Source organism: Felis catus, chromosome E3 (genome assembly GCF_018350175.1).
Source record: "Felis catus isolate Fca126 chromosome E3, F.catus_Fca126_mat1.0, whole genome shotgun sequence".
In the NCBI taxonomy this organism is placed as follows: domain Eukaryota; kingdom Metazoa; phylum Chordata; class Mammalia; order Carnivora; family Felidae; genus Felis; species Felis catus.
This window is the reverse complement of record NC_058383.1, coordinates 31,450,944-31,471,582: the sequence shown is the minus strand read 5'-3', so window position 1 is coordinate 31,471,582 and position 20,639 is coordinate 31,450,944. Positions and strand designations below refer to the sequence as shown.

At 50.6% G+C, this 20,639-nt stretch overlaps 1 protein-coding gene and 1 long non-coding RNA gene across 4 annotated transcripts in view; one reads left to right on the top strand and one right to left on the bottom strand.

Annotated features, from left to right (window-relative positions):
* The window catches only part of ZC3H7A (zinc finger CCCH-type containing 7A), a 36,378-nt gene extending 27,320 nt beyond the window's left edge, over nucleotides 1–9,058 (bottom strand). Inside the window, exon 1 of one of the 3 annotated variants that reach the window (XM_023246904.2) lies at nucleotides 8,907–9,058. The gene's annotated coding sequence lies outside the window, so the exon portion shown is untranslated. Of the gene's footprint in view, nucleotides 1–817; nucleotides 1,639–7,866; nucleotides 8,018–8,906 lie in introns of those variants that run through there. The other 2 variants (XM_006942322.5, XM_019820948.3) reach the window with 2 other exon arrangements.
* A 1,885-nt stretch (nucleotides 9,059–10,943) lies between these two features.
* On the top strand, nucleotides 10,944–12,533 carry LOC123382552. Its single transcript, XR_006591079.1, has 2 exons — nucleotides 10,944–11,512; nucleotides 11,672–12,533. It is a non-coding gene; the product is annotated as an uncharacterized LOC123382552 (long non-coding RNA).
* Nucleotides 12,534–20,639: the final 8,106 nt, after the last annotated feature.

Genomic DNA, 20,639 nt, shown 5'->3' with positions numbered 1-20,639 from the left:
TGACAGTGCAGAGAGCCTGCTGTGGACTCTCTCTCTCTCTGCTCCTCCCCCACTCACGCTCATGCTCGATCCCTCTCTCTCTCTCAAAAATAAAATAATTCTAAAAAAATGTTTAATAATAAAAGTTGTTACTTTACTGAAGTGTTTACATGTGAAATGATCTATCCAAGATTTGCCACGAAATATTCCAGCAAACAAAAACAAAAGGGGGCTGGAGGGGGTGAAACAGCTGAATGTTCCCAAAACAGGGAATCTCTGTACTTTGTCAACGGCTGAAATGTTTCAAAATAAAAAGGGTACAAAGCCCAGGATGCTGAAGCGAGATGTCATTATTTCTGGAATTTGTGTTTCAGACACTCTAGCTTAGAGGGGGATAACGGGTAGAAATGAAACAAGACCGCCAAAAACACGGACCACTGTCCTAACATGTGATGGGGAGGTGTGTGTGGGGGGGGGCTTTCTAATCTTCCACTTGAACTCGTCTGACCATTTCCTTAACAACAACAAAAAGTTAAATCATACTTGGATGTACAAAGGTATTTAAGGAGGTGCTACTTGTAAGAGAAAAAGACCAAAAACGTACCCAATGTCTATCAAGAAGGACATGGACTGTGTTGGGAAAAAAAGACCAAGTAAAGGTGCGGTATCCACAATAGGACCCTGATCTGTTTAGAGAAAGGGTCGGGGGAGGCTGTCTATTCATATTTCCTTGTACATCCTCGCAACAGCTCCAGAGGGAATCTCAGAAAACCACAGCAATGGCAGAAACCTGGGGGCTCAGGGCGCGGTGAGAAGGGCCTTTGCACTGCACACCTACCTTTAAAACTTCTTCCTGAACGCTGAACGTGAATTACCGCTGAGAAAAAATTTGAAGTGTTTTTTAGAATTCCACACAGCCTCTGACCCCTTCCTTGGAAAGACGACTTAAGGGACCACCAAGCCTTCTTCCTATTTTATGTAAGATGGGGCCGACGTAGAGCCAGAACCGACTGCCCAAAGGCACCCAGAAGGGCACTTGGGGGTGTCACGGCAGTCAGGCCTGAAAGACGGGGACAAGGAAAGGGTTACCCAAAGCAAGAATTCTTGCCTGTCCTCAATGATTAGTCACCTTTCTCCCAACCCCTGCACAGGCAAGGTGAGGAATTAGTTTGAGGTTCACTCAAAAGGCAAATCTGCTGGCACAGAAGGGACTCCCAGGTAATGATAATCCACTAAGTTAATAGCCTTAGAGCCATTTCCCCAGAAAGTGCCAGAAAACCTTGAACCTCAACCTCTTAAGGACAAAGGGCATGTGGCAAAGAGCTGACAACTCAAGTAGGTGATTAAGAGGAAATAAGACGCAGGCTCTTTTAATAGCATGAACCACCTCTCCTTTCCATGTTTAAAGATCTGGGAACAGATAATCAGGGGAGAGTCAAATACAGTAGGAAGGAGAATTTCAGGTTCTTGTAGTTTTGCCCCCAAGTTAAACATCTTTCTCGGTGAACACTGTACACCTACCTATGGTCTACAATGAATGTTTTGCTGTTTATCACATCTGCCCACCTTTCTCTTTTAATTTGAAAATATTTATTAATGGATTTTATTTATTTATTTTTTAAATTTACATCCAAGTTAGTGAGCATATGGTGTCACAATGATTTCAGGAGTAGATTCCTTAATGCCCCTTACCCATTTAGCCCATCCCCCTTCCCACCACCCCTCCAGTAACCCTCAGTTTGTTCTCCATGTTTAAGAGTCTCTTCTGTTTTGTCCCCCTCCCTGTTTTTATATTATTTTTACCTCCCTTCCCTTGTGTTCATCTGTTCTGTGTCTTAAAGTCCTCATATGAGTGAAGTCATATGGTATGTGGCTTTCTCTGACTAGTTTCGCTTAGCATAATTCCCTCCGGTTCCATCCACGTAGTTGCAAATGGCAAGATTTCATTCTTTTTGAATGCCGAGTAATACTCCATTGTATACATATATCACATCTTCATCTATTCATCCATCGATGGACATTGGGGCTCTTTCCATACTTTGGCTATTGGCTATTGGCTATAAACACTGGGGTGCGTGTGGCCCTTAGAATCACCACTCCTGTCCCCCTTGGATAAACACCCAGTACATCGACCCATCTTTATCCATCCGCCCATCCCTCTGTCCATCCATCAACGCACCTTATTATTTTGCTGAACTGCAAAGTGGCAGACATCAATTACAATTCATCAATAAACGCTTCAGAATATGTATCATTACTTAGGTTTCAAGACTTATGGGTTTTCTTAAGGCCATATGCACGAAACCTTTTTCCCCATAAAATGCACAAATTGTAAGGGAGGATTTGACAAACATCACACTCCTGTAACCCAGACCCCAGTCTTGAGTTCACCATTACGGTCAGTCCAGATAGTTCCCTCGGCCAATCCCTGCCCCACCCTTACCCCCCGGCAATCACTGTTCTGACTTTCTTCCACCACAGATTAGTTTCACCCTCCCACTTCCCACTTTGAAAGAAAGAAAAGATAAACGCTTGATACATCATCTTATTTGGGGACCCAGTTAAAATCTGGCATCAATTTTAAAGTGAGGAAGAACATGATAAAGTTCACCCAACAGCCCCCTATCTCATCCTAACTCAGCAGCACACAACAGGTGCACACTCCGTCCTTGAGCCTGGGGCTCTGTCCAGCTGGTCTCTAAACGTGCGAGCCCTGGGGCTTCACTGGAGCTCCTTCCCTCCCCCAGCCACACGCTCAGCTCTGGGACATCCCACATGACCCAAGGCTGGAGACCGCCTACCTGCCGTTCTGATGGTTCTACTAGACAGCTCACAGACATCACAGACTCTTTATTTAATAGTGTTTAATGTTTATTTTTTGAGAGCGAGCGGGAAGGGACAGAGAAAGAGAATCTCAAGCACACTGCACTGTCAGCACAGAGCCCAACACGGGGCTCGAACCCACCAACCACAAGACCATGACCTGAGCTGACACCAGAAGTCGGGCGCTTAACCGACTGAGCCACCCAGGGGCCCCTACATCGCATAGTTTAAAAGGCAAGATTTTAATATCGGGACGGAGGAAAAAAAGGATGGTCTCCTCTCCTGTCACTCAGCACCCACCCGCCCTTCCCGAGGACAACCACCCATTGTGTTCCTGGGCTCTTCTGTGTCCTGCCAGAGGAACTCTGCGGAATAGTGTGTCTCAACTGTGTTGACTGCGGTGGTGATTACGTGAATCTACACCTGGGATAACAGCGCACACACGCGCGCGCACACACGCGTGCACACACGCACACACGCATACACACACACACACACCCAGGTGCATGTCAAAAAACCCGGCAAGAGTAAGCGCCCGCAGTCTGGTTAACAGTACTCCACTAACACCAGCTTCCTGGCACCACTGGGGGAAGTGGACGAAGGGAGGCTTTGTGGGAGGCTCTACGTACCCATCGGGCAATTTCCTGCGAGCTTATAATCGTTTCAAAATAAAAAGTTACAAGCATCCTGTGCCTATGTTATCTTTGGTACAAACTGAGGCTCCTGACGTGTCTGCACCCTGTACCTAACCTCAAAGGTCACTCCCCGACAGGACACGTGAAGCGGCTTGACCGGCCGCGATCCGCGATATGGCTGCAGGCCACCAGAGACGCACGTTCTGGTGGCTTCCAGTCTCTGAAGCTCACCAGGGACCCAGGGCATTTCACAGAGGTCCGTCTTCAGAGGACGTCCACGGGCTGAAGGTAGTGTGTCTTCCGTCTACTCTACCTGCTCCTGCCCACGTGTGACACCACCCTGCCACCAACAAGGCCTGAGGGCCCCCATTTCGGCACGCGGTTCCCTCGCGGTTCACTCCACTCGTGCCAACCGGGGAAGGGACAAGCATGCGACAATGGGGAGACAATGTGACGAGGTTTTGTCTGGGCCCCTCCATCACCCGTGAGGCTGCACAGCCCTTCAAGTTTCAGAGTCGCCGGTTCATCCTTCTCCGTAAACTGTCTGTTCGTGTCCTTTGCCCATTTTCCTTCCAGGCTGAGCTTTGCTCATTCAGGAAGGCACTTCATATGTTGACGAAAGCAGTCTTCTGTGACGCTGAGACTATTTTTCCCAACTTCGTATCAATCCTTTGGCTTCAGTTATGGTACTTTTTGACAGCAGAAGCTTCTACCTCTAAGGAGTTGAAATTATCAATATTTTCTTTAATGGCACCTGGATTTTGACATACTTTGAAACAGTAAAATAATTCTCTGGGTGTTCTCCTAGTACTCTTGGTTTTGTTTTGTTTTGTTTTAATTTGGGGAGGGGGCACCTGGGTGGCTCGGCTGGTTGAGCATCTGACTTCAGCTCAGGTCATGATCTCGCTGTTTGTGGGTTCAAGCCCCACATCGGGCTCTGGGCTGACAGCTCGGAGCCTGGGGCCTGCTTCGGATTCCGTGTCTCCCTCTCTCTCTGTCCCTCCTCCTGGCTCATGTTCTCTCAAAAATAAACATTTTTTAAAATTTAAAAATTATTTTTAATGTTTTAAAAACTAAAATTGTTTTTGATTTTTTAAAAATTAAAAAAAGTAAACAAACATTTTAATGGGATCTACCAGTTGACTGTAAGGAGTGATGTAGGGATATATGTATATATTCCCTCACTGTTTACAAAAAGGCCATCTAGTCTACACTGCTATGCATACAAAATTCTGGGCTGCCCGTGATTTTTACTCAGCATTTCCAACTTAAAGGGTCCTAACCCCAGGCTTTCCTGCCAATCCTATCCCTCTGCCCGCTCTTACCTTTTCAAAAGTCCTGAAACCACCTGCTAGCCACCTGCTCAGACCCGACCCAGAGACCTGGCATCACGCCCTTCTTCCCCCCCACCCACATCCATCACCCTGCTGATGAAGCCCACCGGCGACACTGCAGACTATGCACAGGGCACCCCGACTCTGACCACTTCCCACGAGCTCCCCCGCACCCCCTGGCCCAGTCACACCATCTCGAGTGACGCGATGTGGCAGCGGCCTCCTGTCCCTGCCTCCCCTCTAAGCTTCCGGTCCTCCCCGTCCCTCCCCCACCCACTTCCCACACTAAACTGAAAACGTCCACCAGCTATTACAGCCACGCTCTAAATCCCAGCACTTAGAGTAAAACCCAGAGTCCTCACCCTGACCTCTCAGACCGAGGAGGACAGTCCCAAGCTCTTTCCTCGGCCCCGCCCCCACGCAGGCGCAGCAGGCTGGCTGTGCTCCCGCCCCACCGCCACCGCCAGCCCGCCGGGGGTGTGCAGGAGTGCGGGGCTCCGCCCCCTGGGCACTGCGTGCTAGCCCCTCCCCCCCGCCCATAACACACTTCCCAGAGGGACCCAGAGCTGGTCCTTCCTTCCTGGAATCTTGGTTTAAATATCACCTTTCGAGACCTTCCCTGCCGTGCCCCCTAAGTGGTTGCCCCACCTCACTCTCACTGTGCTCTTGACTTCCACAGCTACCTCGTCTTAGTCCTGACCGCATTCCAACATCTGGGTCCAGGTCGATACATATTTGAATGGAAGAACGAATGAAGTGGCCAAGCGTGGAGAGAATGCTTCACACAAAGTTCAGAGGCGCAAGAGTTAACGCCTAATACAACTGTTCATGAAAAGGCAAGCACGACGGGGGGGGGGGGGGGGGGGGGGGGGGTGGGCCAGGGAGGAAATGACCAGGCGGGCAGACTGGGCTCTGGTGCACTCTGCCTGGACCCTTTAGGGGCACAAGGTGGGGAGACAATCGACAAGGCAGGGATCGACCTGAGACAGCCACAGAGAAAGACCACAAGCGACCCAGGAAGTAGTGCAGGGATGGGTTTCCTTCATCACCAACCGGGGTGGGGAGCAAGTCAGACGCGCTGTCTTCTCCCTACGTGAAAGGGAAATGGAGTGGGAGGGCTCTGAAGAGTACACTGCAAAGCAAGAAGCCCAATTAAATGTACATTTCATTAAATCATCTAAAATTTTGCAGCTGGAACATTATCTTTTGCTTATCAGCTGGTCTTAAATGTTACTCATTCTGACCTTTTATGTAAGGAGGAAAGGTACCCCTGATCTTCATTATAATTCCTTAAGTACATACTCAGTGCCTGCTTTACGTGAAACTGATTATACTCACCATGTTCCAGGCTAGCAACCGGCTGTGTATTCCTGCCCATGACACAAGGTAATTTAAGAAACTAGCTCCCATTAGCACAAGACACGGAGGCAAGTGAAATTTGATTGCAACATGTTGTATAGACAGATACAATAGCTAACACTTAGCGCTCTTACTGGATGCCAAGCATCGTCCTAAGCGCTTGGCATGTATTAAATCATTTAATCCCGTGACAGTCTTAAGGGATAGGTACTAGGAGGAAACCGAAGCACAGACAAGTGACGCAAGCAGTGCACGATCATGGCTAGGAAGTGGCTGAGCTGGATTTCAGAGCCAGACAGTCTGGCTCCAAGCCCGAATCCTGATCCAGCACCCTATTCTGCACTGTAAGTGCCAGGGACGCCAGGAGGAGGGCGAGCAGTCTAAGTCAGCCCTGGGTTGGGCTCTGAAAAACAAACACAGCTCTGACAGACAGGTGGGCATTTCAAAGCCACTCAAAGCGAACAGAATAAACACACCCTTGTACACACACACACACACACACACACATGCTCAAAGAACATCATTTGAAGAAACTTAGACAAAGCAGAGGGTTTCCGGGGGAATGCAATGGACACAGAGGGTTAAAATACCAGTCCAGGGAAACTTTGCATATGGAAATATGCTCCACCCACACCACAATATCTTTATACGCAAACACTGAATATTAAACAGTCCTACAAGACACACACAGGAAGAGAAAGTGGTCCGATGGTATACGGCACAGTGCTGGTATTTTTGCCTAAAAAGGTATTCCTAAATTTCAAGTGAAAGATTGTAATACCACTCTGGATTAAATTCTATCCTCAGACTCCCGCCTCCGGTGTGTAAGGGCATACACAAACAAAAAGTAGTTTCAAAGTAACATGACTGTCAAGCCTGCCTTGCAACAGTTAGTTTACTCTGGTAAACTTATAAAAGCATACGGCTACAATGCAACCTTCAGAGACAACAGACCCAGATAGGGCAACATCACAGATGTTCTACCATCTTCTTGGAAGAGTGACAATTCTACTGGATACTTCAGGAGAGCAATGATGAGTCCCCAGGCAAAAGTCACAATAACTCAAAGGAAGGCATGGGCTTTCCAGTTCATTTCAGGGGCAGAGGCCCTGAAAATTAACATGCTGTCTACAGTATGCACGTAAGTACTGGTAATACTGAGCTTCGACAACTCACCATCTAATTCTGATTCGAACCTAACATAACCGTTTCCAGACTCCAAGAGACAGCACAGAGTGAACATTTTTCAACAAAGAAAATTCTAATAACTTGAACTATTCTGCAAATTAGGACAAGATCCTCATTTGCAATCAGCTCCACGGTTCAGTTCAGCTCAGGGTAAGAAGGAAGAGGCAGGGCCTCCTTGAGAGCCTAGGGGACAGGAGGCCACATGCCATCAGAGAAGCAGGGAAAGATAAGCAGAGGGCACAGGCTCCCAGCCAACCTGCCCCCACTCAGATGCTCTGTTTGAGCGCGGTCCAATAGAAATACAATGTGAGCCACATATGTAATTTCAAATTTCCAAGGTGCCACGTTAAACAAAAGTGGAAGGATACTGGAGGGAATTATTTTAACGCTTTTAATTAACCCAATTGTGTTCAAAATATCATCTTGATGTGTATTACTTACACACACACAAAAATTATAAATGTGATAACCTGCCCCCCCCCCCCCCCCCCGCCATACCAAGTGTTTAAAAAACCACGTATGTATTTTTCACCCTGAGCATATCTCACCTGGGTCTAGCCACACACCAAGTGCTCCACAGTCCCGAGAGGCCAGCGGCCACCCTCCAGGGCCGTGCAGGTCTAATGTCAAGCAGATCCCCGCTCTCTCAATCCCTAAGCGAGGGTGCCCCCTCTGATCTCTAAACACTGGGGGACGGGGGGGGGGGGGGTGGAATGCCCGAGCACGACAAATTCCCCAACCCGGGCGCAGGCGCAAACTCTCGGGCCCGGCCGGCGCTTCGCTGCTTGACCACACCCCTGCGATGACCGTCCCCAACCGTGAATGCGCGCTAATGAGAACTGACAGGTCTCCATTCCTTAAGGGTGGGGGAAAGAAACCTAAAGCCCGGCGGTGTCCGCATCCCCGGTAAAGACAGGAAACCATTCGCCGCGGGTCCTAGATGTGCGCCCGGCGCAAAAGAAAAGAGGGACGGCGCGCGGGGGGGGGGGGGGGAGGGGGGGATGAAATCAACGCGCCAGGCACTCTGCGCGCATCCTTCCCGTCCCCCAAACCCGAAATCCTCAATTAGGGGATCCACGGTCAGCAGACACACACAAATGATGAAAACACACTGCTGGTGGGGGAGGGGGGGTAAGCAAGGCGAAAGGAGGTGCGGAGCCAGCGGAAACGCATGCGGGCGCGGAGGGCAGCGAGCCGCAGCCCTTCACGGCCCCGTCCCGCAGACGCGCCCCCGGGGGGGGGGTCCCCCCACCGCCCCGAGGGCAAGTGGAGGGGAAGGCGGGGAGGAAGGGATCCCGGGACCCGGCCCGCCCGCGTCCGCCGCGAGCAGCCGGGCCCGGTTGGCGGCGCGCGCTCCGCCCTTCCCACCCTGGGGGGCCGCGATCCCCACCCCCCCCCGCACCCCCGCTCCGCCGCCGCTGCCCGCGCCCCTCCGCGCCGCCGCCCCTCCCCCGCCCGGCGTCCGTTAACGGCCGCGCGCGAGCACGAGGCGGCGGCGGGCGCGCGCCGGGCGGGGGCGCCCGGCGGGGGAGGGGCGGCGGCGCGGGCCGGGCCGGGGGCGCGCGAGGGCCCGGCGGCGCCCCCCTACCTGCGGGGACGGCCGCGCCGGCCGGCGGGCGGACAGCGGCGCGCGGCGGAGCGGGCGGCGGCGGCGAAGACGACGGCGGCGGCGGCGGCGACGGAGGCCTGGGCGCTCGCTCGCTCGCAGCTTCCCTCCGCGACCGGCGGCGGCGGCAGCGGCGGCACCGCTGCGCCCGCGCGGCGCCCTCTGGCGGCGGGAGGCCGCGCCCGGCTCCCTGCACAAGCCGCCATTGGCTGCGCCCGCGAGCGTCGTTGCCGGGGGCGGCGGCGCCACGTCGGGCCGGGCGGCGGCGGCGGCGGTGGCCCCGGCGGCCCCGGGGAGGGACGCGCGGGGCGCGGCGGGTTGCGGCCGCGGCCGGAGCCGGTGGAGCGCTCGCTGGACGGGAGAGCCGACCGCTGGCTGACGCACGTTCACATTTCCGGGCGCCGCCTGTGCGGAGCAGCGGGGACTTAGCGCGGCGCCCGGCCGGGAACTGACCCACTTTCGGGGATCGGGAGGGCTCCCCGACACCCTTGGCAAGCCCGCCTCCGGTGCTTCCTACTCTGCGAATGGAAACTGGGGGACCGCGGAGCAACCATATTGTACCCCCCCGCCCCCCGCCCCGTCTTCCAGAGGCGGAGCGCTAGGGGGCAGCTGTGGATGCCGGGCCCGCCTAGGCCGCGTTCCGTGTGCTGCCTCTCCGAGGGCCTGGCTCCCTGCCCTGCAGGTGCCAGACAAATGCCACGTCACCCACCCCACTTGTAACAGCCAGGTGCCCCTGGGGGCCAGGCCCTGCCCTGTGCTCTGGGGCTCAACCGCGGGCAAGGCAGAGTTACCACCCAGGAATGGGATGGGGAGCGGGGTGTCGACCGTTTAGACCAGTGAAAACCAAAGACACTGAGGCCAGGTGATGTGACCGTGATGGAAGGCTACACCGAAGGTGGGAGCTGAGTGAGGAAAGGCCCCAGAAGGTGACAGCCGTGCGGAGATGGGGAGCGTGCCCCAGGAGGAGGGAAGAACAAGTGCAAAGGCCCTGAGGCTGGAGCTTGGTGTCTGGGGAGCAGGGAGGGCACACATGGTGAGTGGGTGTAAGGGGAGAAAGGTCTGAAAGAAGAGAGGGGCCGTGATTGGGAATGTGGCGTTCTGTGTGGTGTGGGAGTTCCTTGACAAATCAGAATCCAGAGGGCCTAACCTTGGTTTACATTCTGGAAAGTTCTCTTGGGCTACTGTGCAGAGACTAGGCTGAAGGAGGGACAAGACAGAGCAGAGAGCAGACGGACTAGCTAGGTGGCTCTCACAGTCGCCAAGGGGACATAGATTTACAAACCAGATGTGTTAGCCTGCGCGGGCTGTCCTAACAAAATGGCCACAGACCTGGAGGCTTTAAAACAAGAATTAATTTTCTCACAGTCCTGGAGGTTGGAAGTCCAAGATAAAGAAGACAGTATGGGGGAGAGGGGGCGCCTGGGGGGCTCCCGTCCCTTTAGCGTCCAACTTCCGCTCCGGTCATGATCTCCCCGTTAGTGAGTTCAAGCCCCATGTCAGGCTCTCTGCCGTCAGCGCAGAGCCTCCTTCAGATCCTCTCTCTCTCTCTCTCTGCTCCTCTTCCAGTTGCACACTCCGTCTCCCCCTCTCTCTCTCTCTCTCTCTCTCTCCCTCTCTCAAAATATTTAAAAATAAAGGTGATGACACAGTTGGTTTTTGTGAGCACTCCCCGTGGCTTGCAGGTATCCACCTTCTCGCCGTGTCCCCTTGTAGCCTTTCTTGCGTGCACACACATCCCTGGTGAGTCATAAGGATGCCCCTCCTGCTGGTTTAGGGCTCACTCTTGTACCCTAACCTTAATCACCTCGGCAAAGGCCTTAATCCCCAGATACAGAGACATACGAATTCGGAGGGGACGCAAGTCCGTCCAGGAAAGCGCTGTGACAGAAACGTGCAAGGAGCGCTGACCGGGGCTGGGACTTCAGCGAAGGGTCCTCTAAGAAGGAGGCTCTTCTCCGGGCCAGCAGCCTGTCAGGTCTCCGTTCCGACAAGGATGTACAAGAAGTCACGAGCTGCCGGGCTGCACGGGGAGAAAAGGAAACACGTAAGTGGGAAGATCCTGAAATCGCCAGGTGGCCAAACCACGGCCAGCTGGGCGGGGCACCAGGGCGACGACCCGAGCAAGGGCCAGGCCCTGAAGGACATCGAAAAGCCACGGGAAGTTGCACGCTATTCTGCCAGTACGGGGAAGAACTCAATGGGCTCGTGTCAGTCGCCTGCACCTGCTGCTACCGAATCACCACAAACTCAACGGCTTGACGCATTCATTATCTGACAATCCGGAGACCGAAATGGGCTTCCCCTGGGCTAACGTCAAGGTGCCGACAGGCCTGGTTTCCTCCGGGAGGCTGCAGGAGAGCATCCTCTCGCCCTTCCCAGCTTCGAGCCGCCACCCGAGTTCCTGGGCCCCCGGTGCCTCCCCCCAACCGGACGCCTGACTCAGACTCCTCTCCGGCTCTCTTCTTCCTCTCAGAAGTACCCTCGCGATGACACGGAGCCCATCCAGGTAACCCAAATGCCCAGCCGTCGGACTTCATCCTGTGACCCGACGATCGGGATTCTCAAGAGACACCATTCCTTTTCTATAGGTTTGTTTTTCCCAGGGTGTGTTCCGTCAGTCTGTGCTTTCAGTCTCCTTACTTCCCTTGGATATGACGGGGTGGGGGTGGGGGGTTTGCCCTCCTTCCTTGCCTGTATTAGGAGTCAGTATATAGGACTCTTTCTGGTCCCCTTGGTTTTCTTTTCAGCTGGGCACTAAAGTAGATACCTCAGTGAAGGAAGGTCATCTCCAGTGCTCATCTGGAAATGCAGGAGTGACTGCCCCCTGGGCCATCTCAGGACAGAGCTCCCACACCCTGGCAGGGATGGCAGTGTTAGCTCTGTTTCGGGTATAGAGCCCTCCAAGATTCGGGGCACCCAGGTGGTTCAGACGGTTAAGCATCCAGCTTCGGCTCAGCTTATGATCTCACGGTTCGTGAGTTCAAGCCCGCGTCGGGCTCTGTGCCGACAGCGCAGAGCCTGGAGCCTGCTTCGGATTCTGTGTCTCCCTCTCTCTCTGCCCCTTCCCTGCTCGCTCGCTCTCTCTCTCTCTCTCTCTCTGTCAAAAATAACTATTAAAAAAATTTTTGAAGAAAATAAAGTTCTCCAAGATTCTCAGCTGAAGCTGGCCTGCACCACACGATGAGAATGGTTTTTGTTTTACCTATTTACATCCTAAGTTGCCTCTAAAGGAAAAAACAAGAATGTTCTGTATTGTGATAAATACCACACTCTCACTCAAGCTCCTCCAAATAAATACAAGGTGAATGTTGTGGAATAAATTTGTGTGTCCCCCTGAATGCCTAGGTCGGAATCGTAATCCCCAAGGTGATGGCGTTAGGAGCTGGGGCCTTTGGGGAGTAATTGGGTCACGAGAGCAGAGTCCTTCTGAATGGGGACTGGTGCCCTCCTACAAGAGGCCCCAGAGAGATGACGTCTGTCTCCACCATGTGAAGGTGGCCGTCTGCAAGCCGGAAGAGGGTCTCACCAGACACCAGACCAGCTGGCACCTCGTTCTTGGATTTCCCGGCCTCCAGAGCTGTGAGAAATAAATGTGTATTTCTCTTTAAATTTTTCTAATGTTTACTTACTTCTGAGAGAGAGAGAGAGAGAGAGAGAGAGAAGATAAGCAGGGGAGGGGCAGAGAGAGAGATACACACAATCTGAAGCAGGCTCCAGGCTCTGAGCTGTCAGCATAGAGCCCAATGTGGGACTCGAACCCACAAACGGTGAGATCACGCCATGAGCCGCAGCCAGATGCTTAACCGACTGAGCGACCCAGGCGCCCCCTGAGAAATCAGGGTCTTTAAGCCCTTGAGTGTATGATACTCTGCTAGAGCAGCCAAACGGACTAAGACAGTGAACATCTGAGATCTAGGAGGGAGCTTAGTGGTGAGAGGACAGGGGCTCTGGGGCCTGGGAAACACGTGCTAATTGCCAAGTTGTTCCCTACCATGTGGGTGGCCCCAGCCAGCATCTCACAGCTCAGAGGCTTGCTTCGATCTCCTGGAAATTGTGGGTAACGACCCCTCGGGCGTGGTGAGGACGGAATAAAGTGCGTGTAGGTAAGGCGCCTGTCTCAGAGGGGGGTGTTCAGTTACCTTTCCCAAGAGGAGCTTTCCAGCATAATCTTGGGGGTGGGATGGGGCACTTGCAATGCTACACCACCTCCCAGACATGGGGAAGCATGTTCCCTGGTCCGTTCCCCCTACACTAGCCCCGGAGTTAATGACTTTGGAGACACTGTTCCCGAGGGGCATGACGGAGGGGTGACCTATCTCTTCGGGGCACTGCAGCAGGGAAATCCTTGAGACTCACTGCCTTAAAAATGGAGCCTCAATCTTGGGACCATTATCACTACTTACGGAAATGGGCTGACCAGAGGGACAACGTCAAATAAGAAAGAATAACGGAGGCGCCCGCGTGGCTCAGTTAAGTGTCTGACTCTCGATCTCGGCTTGGGTCGTGATCTCACGGTTCGTGGGTTTGAGCCCCACGTTGGGCTCTGTGCTGACCCGCTCGCTCAGAGCCTGGACGCTGCCTCGGATTCTGTGTCTCCCTCTCTCTCTGCCCCTTCTCCCCCAAATAAATAAACTTAAAAAAAAAAAAAAGAGGAGAAGAACGAAAATGATCTGTTTTCTCACATTACATACCTGTACCAGAAAAGGAAATTTGGTAGCACTCAGGATGTGAAAGGCATATGCTAAGTGTTTTGCCCAGCAACCATATGATAAGCGTACAAGCCACACGCATTGACATTTGTCAGTTAATCATATGGGACTCTGTGCACAGCATAAAAAAAGTTTAATATTATTCCATTCCTTCTTGAATCATCAAGTGAACTGAACAATACCTGCGACTCACCTGGGCTATATACTTCTTCCAAATTAAGCTCCGACGAAATCCTGAAGGGTCGGAAACCTACAAAAATATTGTCTGGATTCCTTTATGTCCCGTAGGCTGGTGGCTTGGACATTCAGTTGAATACGTAACTAACTGCAAAGCTGGCTACTCAACATGAGATAAGGGAAGAGAACCCTAAGTATTCAAAGGCCCTGCACAGTGATGGGAAAGCAAATCCTTGGGGCACCTGGGTGGCTCAGTCGGCCGGGCGTCCGACTTCGGCTCAGGTCACGATCTCGCAGGCAAGATCTTGCAGTTGGTGAGTTCGAGCCCCACATCGGGCTCCATGCTGACAGTGCAGAGCCTGCTCGGGATTTGCTCTCTCTGCCCCTCAGTCGCTCGTACACTCTCTCTGTCAAAATAAACGCTAAAAAAAAAAAAAAACAAAACAAAACAGGAAAGCAGATCTTTGCTTCTGAAGGACATTTCGTCCTTCTGGATTTGACACCTAGTTTAATGTCACGGTGTATCACAGTTCCCTGCTCGTATCGGGGGAGGCAACACATTTACCAGAAAAAAGGACCCCATTAACTCGTAGGAGCTTCTGAGAACGGAGAACCATGAGAAATGAGGGGCCCGCCCTTCCGAGACCCAGGCTCAGTTCTTGCCCCTCCTTTTTTTTTTTTTTTTTTTTTTTTTGCCCCAGTATGGGCAGAGAGGATCCCTTTTCCCTGTGTTCTGTCTCCCCTCGCTACCTATTCCCAGCTGATTTTTCCTCCCCCACCCTGTGATTACGGAGTTAATCCTGCCCTTACTTTCAACTGCCTCCAGGCTCCGGAGCTCAGGCCACTGGGAACTGGTCCTTCCAGAACTGTGGATAGAACCTAGGGAACTTCATTCACCTTTTCAACAAATACAAACGCCAACTACATTCAGAGCAGTTTGCCAGAAGCCAAGACCCCCAGTCACAGTTCCCACACTCCAGACACTTAGAATAAAACATGCCATTTGAAGGCCCTCCGGGACGTGGGTTTGGAAAACGGAGTATGGAACCAGCAGGGACACCAGGACCCTGTGATGAAGCAAAAACCTCATCTGTTTGAATGTAGAGGCCAGGATCTTTGTCTTTCAAGATGTGAGGTTGGGGGTGGGGGGAGGGGCGCCTGGGTGGCTCCGCCTGGGAAGCGTCCAACACTGACTCAGGTCGGTTTGTGAGTTCGAGCCCCGCGATGGGCTCTGTGCTGACAGCCTGGCACCTGCTTCGGATTCTGGGTCTCCCTCTCTCTCTGTCCTGCCCTGCTCGTGCTCTGTCTCTCTGTCTCTGCAAAATAAGTAAGCATCAACACAAAAAAATTTTCTTTGGAGATGCGAGGTTATTGGGATGCGTATAAATGACGAAAATTAATGTGACACCAGAAGGTAACTCACCACCAACACTGTAGTTGAAAAAACACTGCCCTCAATGAAAGGGAAGTGCCGTCAGGCTCCATGAATGCAACAGATCGACAAGAGAGGGCTGACTTTTTTTTGTTTTGTTTTTTTAACATACTCAAGGATCATAAATTTTACTCAGTCATTTATATCCCTTGGCAGGGTGCCGAGGCTTATTAGGAAATTCGCAGAAACCATAAATATAAAGAGGGCACACCTTCCCCCTTGAGTAAACCCGTGAATGTTTCCAAAAATATGTCCAAAGCCGTTTTTCCCTTCTGCGAAGTTGTTATAAAATGCACTGAGCACAGACCTCCATCTGCTGTTCTAGACTGACTGACAGCAAAATTGAAGTCAACATTTAAAAGACATTTGCCAAAAGGCATAAATGTGAACGCATTCTAAATCTAAGTCACGGTGGGGGCGCCTGGGTGGCTCAGTTGGTTCAGTGCCTGACTTCGGCTCAGGTCACCATCTGGAGGTTCGTGGGTTTGAGCCCCGCTGTTGGGGTCTGTGCTGACTGCGTAGAGCCTGCTTGGGATCCTCTCTCCCCCTCCTCCTGTCTGCCCCTCCCCACTTGCGCGTGCTTTCTCCCTCTCAAAATACATAAATAAACTTCAAAAAAAGAAAAACAACATCTGACTTCAGTTCAGGTGATGAGCCCACGGTTTGTGAGTTCAAGCCCCGAATCGGGTGAGCCCTACTTCCTCTCCTCTCTCTCCCTCCCTCTCTCTCTCTGCCCCTCGCTCACTTGAGCACTCTCTGTCCCAAAACAAAACAAAAGAAGCTTGTTGTGAATACGTGCTCCTTGATGACCACTGGTCTGCAACAGGGATTCTAAGGGGATTTTTTTTTTCAGTTTTATTTGTTTGAGAGAGACAGAGACAGCGCAGAGCCCAGAGCGGGGGCTCAAACTCACGAAGCCCCAAGTCAACACCAGAAACCAAGAGTCGGAGCTTAACCGCCTGAGCCACAATTTAAAAGGCCATCCTGATGTCACCTGTACTTCAGCAATAAAAAAAATTTTTTTTTATAAAATTAAATAAGTAAAAGGCCATCCCAAGGGTGAGTGTAGCATTTTGTATTTAGTTGGGGAAAATCCAGCAAGTGGGAGATCGCGGTACAGCCGAACTGATGGACAGGTCAGCGCGAGAGAGAGGCGATGCTCCCCGGGAGGAAATAAAGCAGAGACTGATGAGATCAGCAAAGGCCCAGGAACAAAATGCAAAAACAAGGAAGGAAAAGTTAACAATGAGATGTGATGAACCAAGGAGCAAACTGTCCCTCAGGAAAGCCAAAGCTTTCTGAACAAAGTTCAGGGTGTTTACCAACAGAAGCAGCGAAGCGTGGGGGTTTTGAATCTGTGCTTTTTACAACCGAAAAATTCAGCGCTGGCAAGGATTTGCCTCACGAAAGCAATTAAGTCAGAATTCTGAAAAAGGCTGTGAAGTAAAATAGCTTTAAAAAAATTTGTTTTAATGTTTATTTATTATTTTTGAGAAAGAGAGAGACAGCATGGGCAGGGGAGGAATAGAGAGGGAGACACAGAATCCGAAGCAGACTCCAGGCTCCGAGCTGTCAGCACAAAGTCCGATGCAGGGCTCGAACTCACGGACCGCGAGATCGTGACCTGAGCCGAAGCCAGACGCTTCACTGACTAACCCACCTGGCTGCCGCATAGAATAGCTTTAATACAGTGAAGAAATGTTAATATTACAAAAGCCATTCACATGAAGAATCCATTTTGGAAGGCAGAAGACCCAAGAGGAGCACTAGAATGTTCTAGAGCAAATACAGAAGTTAGGAGGAAGGATATGGAAAAGTGAACTGCACTCGTCAAGTGCTCTAAGAGAATGTAGTGGGTCTAGAAAACATCCGTATCAGAAGATTAAAAAGTGGAAGCATTATTGTGGAAAAGTGAACTATGAAACTCTGAAAGCTTTATCGCAGAAACTTCCGAGAGAATCCTGGGAACATTTATACTTCCGTAACAACCCCAGTCTGAAGAAAGGAGGGGACATCTGACACACTCTTGGAAATCAGTAATTATTAAGTGATAATAGAATATATTATTTCACTGCAAAACCAACAGATCGGGGTAAACCATTGTCACTAAATTATTAAAAGCATGACTAATGTTTTGCCTTGAGTTTCTACAAGGCGTTATCACTAAAGTTCTGTTGTTGTTGCAAGATCAGAACCAAAGTTTGATGTGTAATAAATATTTAATACAAGGCCTATGTTTTATGTGTCTACACCTATCCCTACAGACATTATTTTGTGAGTATAGTCAGAGCAACTGCTGGGCCAGTGGCATCAGCCATTTGAGCTTGTTGGGAATCTGACTCAGTAGATCTGGGGTAGGACCTGAGGTCTGGCGTTTCTTTAAACATTTTATTTTATTTTATTTTTTTAATTTTTTTCAACATTTATTTATTTTTGGGACAGAGAGAGACAGAGCATGAACGGGCGAGGGGCAGAGAGAGAGGGAGACACAGAATCGGAAACAGGCTCCAGGCTCTGAGCCATCAGCCCAGAGCCCGACGCGGGGCTCGAACTCACGGACCGCGAGATCGTGACCTGGCTGAAGTCGGACGCTTAACCGACTGCGCCACCCAAGCGCCCCTGAGGTCTGGCGTTTCTTCCCAACTCTCAGTGCTGCCAGTCTGTGGACCACACTTTGGAGAGGGAGGTTCCTCTAGACAATGTCCCATTTGCCTTTAAAAAAAAAATTATTTATTTTCAGAGGCGCAGAGAGAGAGAAACAGAGAGAGAGAGAGATCTCCAAGCAGGCTCCGTGCTGTCCGCGCAGAGCCCGACGTGGGGCTCGAACTCACGAAGACTGAGATCGTGACCTGAGTCGAGATCCAGAGCTGGATGCTTAACAGACAGAGCCACCAGGCGCTCCCCACCCTCCATCCCCCACCCCCAGGCAATTTGCCTTTTTTAAACTCCATTCCTTTCCTTAGGGTTTTTCTGTGTTTTCACCTAAAAAAGAGTGGGATACTGGGATTTCACAATGCTCCCAATCGGAAAAAAAAAACTTTGTTTGGGGTGCCTGGGTGGGTCGGTTTGTTAAGCATCTGACTCTTGGTTTCCCCTCAGGTCATGATCTCACTGTTTATGAGTTCAAGCCCCCCCATCAGGCTCTGTGGGAACAATGTGGAGCCTGCTTGGGATTCTCTCTCTCTCCCTCTCTATCCGGCCCCCTCTCCTGCTTGCTCTCTTTGTCTCTCTCTCAAAATAAACTTAAATGTACACAAAATTTAGAAAAAAGTTATGTTTGAATTCAGAAGTTTTGGGGCACCTGGCTGGCTCAGTTGGTATCAGCATGTGACACTTGATCTTGGGATCGTGAGTTTGAGCCCCATCTTGGGGGTAGAGATTACTTAATAAGTAAAAGTCAAAAAATCCATATGGCAGTTTTATGACATGATTTATGTCAAGTCGTTTCAAGAATGACAACTCTCAAAGAGGAACCCTTTTGCACTACCGGTGGGAATGCAAGCTGGTGCAGCCACTCCGGGAAACAGTATGGAGGTTCCTCAAAAAATTAAAAATAGAATTACCCTACGACCCAACAATCACACTACTAGGCATTTATCCATGGGATACAGGTGTGCTGTTTCGAAGGGACACATGCACCCAATGTCTATAGCAGCACTATCCACAATAGCCAAAGTATGGAAAGAGCCCAGATGTCCATCGATGGATGAATGGGTAAAGAAGATGTGGTCTACACATACAATGGAGTATTACTTGGCAATGAAAAAGAATGAAATCTTGCCGTTTGCAACAACATGGATGGAACTAGAGCGTATTGTGCTAAGTGGAATTAGTCAGAGAAAGACAAATATCATATGACTTCACTCATACGAGGATTCTAAGAGACAGAACAAGTGAACAGAAGGGAAGGGAAGCAAAAAACATTATAAAAACAGGGAGGGAACCAAACATAAGCGACTCTTAAATACGGAGAACGAACTGAGGGTTGCTGGAGGGGCTGTGGGTGGGGGATGGGCTAAATGGGCAAGGAGAATTAAGGAGGACACTTGCCGGGATGAGCACTGGGTGTTATACATAGGGGATGAATCACGGGATTCTACTCCTGAAATCATCATTGCACTATATGCTAATTAACCTGGATGTAAATTTTAAAAAATAAATTAAGTAATACATGAAAAAAAGAAAAAAAAAAAAAGAATGACAACTCTCCTTTAGGGAAAAGGGGTGGGGGGAACCCAACAACAAAAAGCAAGTTTGAAAGGGCTTTGGCAGACCACTACTGACACCTTGTGGCCAGTTCTTATCATTACAATGGCATTTCTGGCCCCAAACGTAACCAGTGGAAAAACTGACGTTGATTTTTTTTCATTACAACAGTCTGCGGATTAGTACTATTTAAACTTTTAACTTTTCGTCTTGAAATAATTATAGATTCACCAAATATTCCTAAAACATGTATAGGGAAGTCCCATGTGCCCTTCTCCCAGCTTCTCCCGATGTTCACGTGTTCTACTTTTGAAGGCAAGAAATTGACGTTGTTCAGATTGTGCCAGTTAGACGTGGACTCGTTTCTGACCATAGCATTTTGACATGTCAACCACAACAGACCTAGAAAATTCTTTTACTTGGGTGGTTAAGTAATATTAAATTCAATACCAAAAACTGGAAATCCTTAAGGGTCGTAACAAAGTAAAACAAATCTGATACTCACAACCCACAATTTTACTGAGTCAAATGTTGTAAAAGGCGTGAGATGGTTAAGTAAACGCCGGACTGGGAACCAGGAAGTTCAAGTTCTAGTGCTCGGTTGGGCTCCGCTTAGCTGAACAACCTCGGGCCGACTGTGTCATCTCCCTGGGCCATATTTTCCCTGTCTGCAAAATGGGGGCATTGGACTAGCTGACTTCTGAGATTTATTCAAAGCCAATGATAAAAAGTGTATTCTTCACTTTTTCATTGAACAGTGGTTTAAATGTCTATGGGGAGCTTGGTGGTGAGATACATCAATGAACAACAGTGTTTTTCTTCAAGGAGCGGGCAGCCTCGGATAGGGCCATAGATCTGAAAGTGCAGATGTCCTGCGTGGTGACCAGTCTATACCCCCGCTGTCTGGTGCAGAGACCCCTCGCCACATGTGACTATTTATGTTAACGGGCACCTGGGTGGCTCAGTCAGTTGAGCATCTGACTTCTGCTCAGGTCATGATCTCTCAGTTCATGAGTTCGAGCCCCCTATCAGGCTCTCTGCTGTCAGCGTGGAGCCTACTTGGGATCCTCTGTCCCCTCCACTCTCTGCCCCCCGCCCCGTTCCCACTCTGTCTCTCTCAGAAATGAATAAACATTTTTTAAACCATAGTAAGTTAGTGGGGCGCCCTGGGCGGCTCAGTCGGTTGAGCGT